This window comes from Tasmannia lanceolata, unplaced genomic scaffold (genome assembly GCF_043159265.1).
Source record: "Tasmannia lanceolata isolate RefF3 unplaced genomic scaffold, GAP_Taslan_0.1 ptg000024l, whole genome shotgun sequence".
Lineage (NCBI taxonomy): Eukaryota > Viridiplantae > Streptophyta > Magnoliopsida > Canellales > Winteraceae > Tasmannia > Tasmannia lanceolata.
In genome coordinates, this window is record NW_027518701.1 from 12262066 (window position 1) to 12270556 (window position 8491).

The 8491-nt window shown below is 39.7% G+C and overlaps 1 pseudogene; it reads right to left on the reverse strand.

Annotated features, from left to right (window-relative positions):
• Positions 1–4788: 4788 nt before the first annotated feature.
• LOC143857036 (secreted RxLR effector protein 161 pseudogene) lies at positions 4789–5559 on the reverse strand (annotated as a pseudogene).
• Between the last annotated feature and the right edge of the window lie 2932 nt (positions 5560–8491).

The following is an 8491-nucleotide window of genomic DNA, read 5'->3' on the forward strand; positions in this document are numbered from 1 at the left end:
TCGAATTTTGGGTCATGGGTCATTGAGTCCAACAAATGAACGGTGGAGATAGATCGGCTGTTTCCAGCATTAAATTCGCACCCCTATATTTTGATACTAGGGGTGCACTCTTTATTTAAACTTCTCTGTGTGGTGCTATAATTCCCATCTAGCTGTCCACAGCTAATTAAAGTGGTTTCAAAATAAACATGGGGAAGTTTGGACCTAGTGAAAGAATATTTGGAAAATTAAATTCAAGGGTCTAATAGGGAAGTGATATTTACGCCCCTTTTCATCACCGAGGACACCCAGCGTCAGTGTATCAATGGCAAAAAGGAATCAAATGTACTTCATGTCAAAAAAATCCAGTGGTTTGGATTGCAAAGTACACTGGCAAATGGGTGTCCCTGGTGATAAAAGGGGCGTAAATATCATTTCCCGTCTAATAAGCTTGTAGTTTTTCTTGAAAACAAGGATGATTTTAGATTTTAGGAGAAAAAATCTTTCATGGGAATTTAGTTTATCAAACACTGGAAATTTTATTTTTCATAGAAAAAATCCGATTAATTTTTTTCAAGCATCCCTACAGCTTCATAGGATATAAATGTCAAAATAATGGGCTACAAAATGCCGGCTATCTTACATAATGTTTGATCCTCTTTCTAAGTACCTACCAAAATACCAGCTATCTTACATAATGTTGGATACCACTAAAACTGATCCTTATGCGATGGACCCTAGCAAATCCTATAGAGTGTATTTCTGTAAGCCGAATGGCTATCTATCACCTAAGTTTTGATTTGGATCAAACCCACATTGATTGATTCGTAGGAACTAATGTCGCTTGCCTATGAAGTTATTAGACTGTAATATATTGTCACACGTGCAAAGCGACTCAGACAAGCAAGATTCATGGAGATTCGGCATGCAAAGATCTGTTGGAGCAAGCGGTTGAAAACTGTTAGCCCAAGGGTTCCCCATGGGTTCACTTAATCACCTTATTTTGATGATTAACAAACGTAAATTGATTAGTCATTTATGGACTAATTGTTTGCCTTGAGTGTTGTGCTATAGACAGGTAATTCACAGGTCAATCCATGCTAGCACACACACAGATGGCCTAAGCTTGAAGATGAACCAAATAAAGGACAAAGGAGCTAGAGCAAACTTGGAGAAACCATACCTTGGAGGATCAACCAAGGAGAAGTTCCACATAACCATCTCAAAGCATTGAACAAACAAAGGAAGATCAATGAAAGCCAAAGCTTGTGGATTAACAACTTTCGAAGGAGCTTGAACCAAATGGTGGCATCATCCTTGGAAGGTGTCAAGCAAATAAGCTCAACCTTGAAGATCCCAAAGCAAGCCAAGCACACCATTGAAGATCAAATGAAGATTGACTCAAGAGAACAAGAGAGTACTTAGAATGGTAGTATGTATCACATTTCTCTCTTGTGTTTTTTCTTATCAAGGCATATCTTAAAACCTCTAAAAATATATTTTTCAAAGAGACTAACACACCCTTTAAGGACTTAAATGGATAAGTTAATGGCCATGGTAGTGTACCAACATGTTGGAACCCATATGACATTCAGCACAAGAATGAACAAAACAGATTTCCGAAGCAACAACCTAGACCAACAACTAAATCCTATCAAAACTTATTTAAAATATTTTTAAATATTTTTGAAAATATTTTTAACAGATAGCTCTCATTTTTCTCATATCCGTAGAGTCTAAGAACGTCGAAATTCGATGAGAAACGAAGGAGATGTGAATTTTTCAAATGGGACATTGTTTGCTGGAAATCCAGTCTCGAAACTCCGAGAAAATTCTCAGAGCTCCAAGAAATGATCCAGGTTCTAAAATTAAAAGCTCTGTTTGAATTCTCGGAACTCCGAGAATTTGCTCGGAACTCCGAGAATTTTCTTGGAACTCCGAGAAGTGTTTTTGTTCAAAAAAATATAGCCGTTGTGGTCCAATGGCTAGTTGACTGTTTGAGCCGAAAATAACCGTTTTGCCCCTGAAACAGTCATATTGAGTTGGGACACCATATATACCCATCTAATGGGTCTAAAACATGTGATGAATATTGTCCAACTTCAACAAACCCTTGAAAATTATTTGTGAATCATTTTTGGGTAAAAACTCTCACCAACCTCTTGTGCCTTGATTTGGAGAAAATAGTTTGAGATTGGTTTAGGCTTTAAACTTGTGATTGATTTTTGAGAGAATCTTGTTGGAGCTTGAGTGTGCATTTTAGCTTACTTAGAGGCAAAGCTAATCTTCTTCTTCATTCAATCGGTGGCAAGAGCATCCGTGTTTAATTCCCTTGGGTGAAGCGCTTAGAACTCGGCGGAGAAGGAGAGTCATTGTAAAGGTGGAAGGGCATCCTCATTTAATTCCCTTGGAGTGTAAAAGCCTTGGAGCCGGGCGTCGTGGAGGTCTCAATAGTGGAAATCCTCAAGTGCTACCTTGAGTAGAGTGGAGTAGGCCGTTGGCCGAACCACTATAAATCCTTGTATCGCTTGCGTTGGTATTTCTCGATTTCTCACTCCCTCTATCACTCTCTTATTTGTGCTTGTCTTATTATTTAGAATTGAGTGAGTTAGCATTGCCATCCAACGTGAATATCTTTACATTACTAATTAGCCCACTAAATCTCCTAATTAAGTTGGTTGTTTAAACAAGGGTTTTTAAGCTTATATACATTTGTGAAAATTGGTTAAGCTTAACTAATTCAACTTAATTAACCAAGGGATAAAACTAGGGTGAAATTAGTAAAAGTTTTCAAAAGGTAAAAGTTTTATAAACATCCTATTCACCCCCCCTCTAGGTTGCCAAACCAAGTCTCTACCAGAATTTCATTACAATGGATTTACTAATGAAAAACAGTGCAAAAATATAAAATTATACTGACTTGAATGGAGGATGGATTAATAACGATCTTTATTGCGATACTGCCGTACGTCCTTGAACGCCCACCTTAAAGTGTTATTCGGCCCAACTCCAGTGCAAGGATCACATGACAGAACCACCTCCAGGAACAGCAGGAGAATGGATTGTTGTAATGCACTACTCAACAATCCTATAAGGAAAGCTCTCTATTGAATACTTTCTATTTTTCTTGAGGCTCTTGAGTAGTCTCCTTTTCATTTTCTTGAATGCTAGAATGAGGGCTCTATTTATAGAGTTCAAATAGCAACCCAAAGGTCTCATTGGAAAACCAGGGGACTCCTTGAAGAGATATACCCATTTAATGTGACAATTAATGGATTCATAGAATTCTAGATGACTCTTTGTATATTCAAAGTCTACTACGAGTCATATATGAATCTCTAATTATCCCAAGAGTCATCACTAATGGGGGTACTCAAAACCAAGAGTCACCATTAATGGTTAATCCAAAGGTTCATGGAATGTGAAGAGTTGCTCACAAAGAGTCAAAGCTTTTATGAACCTATTAATGTGAGGCATTACATAGATTCATTGCTACAACTCATTCACTTATCCATGACTATGAAAAGTAACCATTAAAGCCTCATTAATTTATTTTGATAATTTGAAACTAATAAATTGGAACAAAATCCAACAACCCCCACAAGTTTCAAACTTATCAACCAAGTATTAGAGAGCACTAGTCACATTATGCATAATGAAAATGTCTAAAAACTTGAATTCCCAAATAGATTATCTGAATTGTAGTTTAAGTACATTGTGGACTTAGCCTTGAACCAGCACCTTTCTGCTTTTCAGTAATCACATATGACTAGATCTAGAGTACGTATGCATAGTAGACCAAGCCTTGAACTATCACACTACTCACAAACTTGCCTGAAATAAATAGCAAACACACAATGCTCGTCCTGGTTCTGCGAGGGCTCTAAGAGTATGCCAGCTCTATAGAAGACACACAGTCTCCACCCTAACATAGGTGTGTCCTTTAGTGTGTTCCTACCAAACACCCCGTACCCGTAGTACTTCAGACTACATTAAGGCTTAAAAGCCAACCTCTTTATCATGACAGGTTTCTTATGGGCTCTAACAATCCTTCAGATTACATAGGAGATGGCAAATCTCCGCCCGCACATAGGTGAGCTCCTCAGAGTATCCACAATACTCAGGACTCATTAAGGCAGTAAAGCCAACCTTAACTCATTCATGTTTCTGCATGGGCTCTAGCAGTCTTGCCTACTCAGACCACATAAGAGGTAATATGCCTCTACCCATACATAGGTGAGTCCCTCAGGGCATGCACCTGTCATGCATCCCACACACAAAGTGCTTTGGGCTCATTAAGGCTTATAGCCGTCCTCTATTTCGACAGGTTAAGTGCACTAACACAGGAATGGTCTCAAACAATTTATATTAAAGTGCACCAAAACAAATCCATTCGTATTTCATTCTTTGAACCATGAACTATATTTGATGGTAGACTAAGCTTTGAACTACTAATATAGTTTAATGGTAAATACAAATACAAATAGATTACCAAGGCATGAGACCCATTCCGACAAGTAAGATACTATTTTTGCAACAAATGCATATAGTCCTTTTTGCAACACATGCAATTAGACCCTTGTGCAACACATGCACATAATATGATTTGCAACACATGCAAACAGTCTACTTTGCAACAAATGCAAGCAACCATGAATTAGTCTATTTGTGCTTTATTCTTTGAACCATAAATGCCATAATTTGGTAGACAAGTCTTTGAACAATAAATGACATTACAATGGTAGATATAAGCACAAATGACCATTCCCAAATGCAAATGACCATAACTCAAATGCAAATAACCATACCTCAAATGGACATAAGTCCCATTCTGGAGGATGTCTGCATGACCAACTTCCTTTTCAGACCTTTTGTCATCGGATCAGCAACATTCTCTAATAATCGAACATTGATCACTGCAATGATTCCTCGACTCATCAAATTAGATAGATAGATGTGATGCACCCAAACTATCCTCTTTCTTCCGTTGAATAACGAGTTCTCAGCAACAGCACTAGCAGCCTGATTGTCACAATACACTGTGATCACAGTCAGCTGCTCCTTCTGTAACGGAAGATCCAACAGAAGATCTCTGATCCACTCTGCCTCATCTCCTGCGCTTGCAAGGGCGAAGAGCTCAGATTCCATGGATGATTGTGCTATCATAGTCCGTTTTTTAGACTTCCACGACACGGCTGCACCACCCAGGGTGAAAACAAATCCACATGTCGATTTGCACTCCTCCGGCTCTGAACACGAACTAGCATCTGAAAAACTTTCGACCACTGCAGGATATCTAGAATATAGTAATCCATAACTAAGGGTAGCTTTCAGATATCTCATTAGTCTCTGAATTGCATCCCAATGTGTCTTTCCCGGATTACTAGTAAACCGACTTAGCATCCCAACAACAAAGGCTATATCCGGTCTTGTACAGCTCATGGCATACATCAGACTGCCAATCACCCTCGAGTATTCCAACTGTCTGATCGTCTTACCAGTGTTGGGTCCAAGCTTCTTGGTGTAATCATACGGCACATACAGCTCTGGTAAGTCGAAGTAGCCATACTTCTTCAGCATCTTTTCTATGTAATGAGATTGAGATAGAACAATCCCAAACTTAGTCCTTAAGATCTTAATCCCAAGGATTGTCAGCAGCTCCAAGATCCTTCATGTTGAACTATGTTGAGAGAAACTTGCCTTTGTCAACTCTGCTATAAAGGCACTTATTTGCATTGGCTCCAAGCTTTGGCCTTCTAACATTTGGCACTCGAACATATGCCAGACACCCCCACACTTTGAGCATTCCCAAAGATGGTGGATACCCGAACCAGAGTTCATGCGGAGAGATCTTCGTCTTGGCATAAGGAACTCTGTTCAAGATGGCGTCTCACCCTAATATCAGGTTGGAAGTCCAGACGTCAGAAGCATAGAATTCACCATCTCGGTCAAAGTCCGGTTCTTCCTTTCTACTATCCCATTTGACTGAGGAGAATAAGGGGCAGTCGTTTCAGCGACAATCCCATGTTCTTTGAAGTACGCCTCAACATCTTTAGAGCGGTATTCACCTCCTCTGTCGCTTCGAAGTCTTTTCACTGAACATCCCAACTGCTTCTCGACTCGAGGTAGAAACTCGACGAACTTATCGAAAGCCTCATCTTTGGACTTCAGTAGATAGACATGACAGAACCTTGTTCGGTCGTCGATGAAGGTGATAAAGTACTTCATGCCACCTCTCGTAACAAAACTTTTGAAGTCACATGTGTTAGAGTGAATTAGGTCCAACACCTCTGTACTCCTAGTGACACCCGGGAAAGGCTTCCTTGTGATCTTAGCCTGCGCATAGACCTCACATTTGCATGGTTTCTCACCCCCACAGTTGGGTAGAAGACCTAGCTTACACATGTCATGCAACTTTCTGTAGTTAACATGACCAAGCCTATTGTGCCACAACTCAGAGGAGTAAGTAGAAACTTCATTTATTAATTCAGGGGCATGAGTCACAACGCTCATCTTAAACATACCATTAGCTTGTATGCATTTTCAAAGTACAAATTCTTAAAGGATAGCACCGCCTTACCGCCTTAAAAATCCAGGCGCATTCCAGCATCACAAAGAAGACTCCCTAATACCAGATTCTTGGCGATTGAAGGAACATGCTTCACATCTTTCGGTGTAAGAGTTTTGCCAGATGTGAGCTCCACTACCACAGTTCCGACCCCGAGAACAGCAGCAGAAGACCGATCTGCCATAGCCACTGATTCTGATCGTGCAGTGTACGTAGAGAATAGGGACTTGTTGGCACAGACATGAAATGTAGCACCCGTGTCTAGCCACCAGTCCGAAACATTAGAGGGATCCACAACCTTTGACACCATTGCCACAAAATTCTTCACTACAGCCACAGACTCTTTCTTCGGTGCCTTGCAGGCACTAGCATAATGGCCAGGCTTTCCACAGTTGTACCAGTTTTCCTTCTTGAAAGTTTTCTTCTGAACATTTAGGTTAGACTTCTGTTCTACCGCCTTTTTCTTCTGGAACTTGGTTTGCTTCTTCTTCTTCTGGCTTTCACCAGTATTCTGAACTACCAAGTTTGCAGTTGCTTTTTGATTAGCAAGCATTTCGTTTTTGGAACGAATCCTTACTTCCTCCTCAATCCTGATGAAACGCTTCAAATCAGAAAGTGGTACCTGCTTCTTTCTGCGGTGCATTTCGGTAGAGAAAGACATCCAAGATGGAGGCAACTTATTTACAATTGCTCCAGCGACAAAGACGTTGTCGAGCTCCACCTTCTCTTCTTTCAACTTCTGAACAAGTTTCTCCAACTCCTTAACTTGAGGTAAAACCTCCTTGTCATCTTCAAATTCCATGTCAAGAAATTTGTTGATAAGGTGGGTTTTGGAGAGCTTCTCATCATCTCGGTACTGCTGGACCAAACCATCCCAAATCTCCTTAGCAAACTCCTTTTGAGTGTAGACATCTACTAGGTGGTTGGAAATGCTATTTAGCAAATAGCTCTTGCAGAAGTCATTGTCACGCTCCCATTGGGCATCTTCGGCAGCATCATCCTCACCAAATGTAGGTTTGGCGTCGGTCACAGTATAATAAATTTTAAGCAATTGCATGCCAAAAATAACTTTTCGGTGCCAAGCATTAAAATTAGGACCATCAAACGTTTCCAATTTTAAGTTGCTAAAACCCATAGTAGAAGCATCTATTGCTTTCCAATGAATAACACTTTAAGATTGTTGGAGCAAGCAGTTGAAAATAATGGATCTACTAATGAAAAACAGTGCAAAAATATAAAATTATACTGACTTGAATGGAGGATGGATTAATAACGATCTTGATTGCGATACTGCCGTAAGTCCTTGAACGCCCACCTTAAAGTGTTATTCGGCCCAACTCCAGTACAAGGATCACATGACCGAACCACCTCCAGGAACAGCAGGAGAATGGATTGTTGTAATGCACCACTCAACAATCCTATAAGGCAAGCTCTCTATTGAATACTTTCTATTTTTCTTGAGGCTCTTGAGTAGTCTCATTTTCATTTTCTTGGATGCTAGAATGAGGGCTCTATTTATAGAGTTCAAATAGCAACCAAAAGGTCTCATTGGAAAACCAAGGGACTCCTTGAAGAGATACACCCATTTAATGTGACAATTAATGGATTCATAGAATTCTAGATGACTCTTCGTAGATTCAAAGTCTACTACGAGTCATACATGAATCTCTAATTAATCCCAAGAGTCATCACTAATGGGGGTACTCAAAACCAAGAGTCACCATTAATGGCTAATCCAAAGGTTCATTGTAATGCCCCGAATTTTTGGAAATACCAACTCGGTGCGTAGAAGAATATTACATCATTTTTCTCAAAAACTTTCATTATTCCCAAGATCTCAAATACAACAACTACGTTTAGAGGGTTTACAGAAATTAGGTCTAACTTATTACATCTTAATTCAAGACATAGTTGATACATATTTAAAACATATTTGTCCTTTAG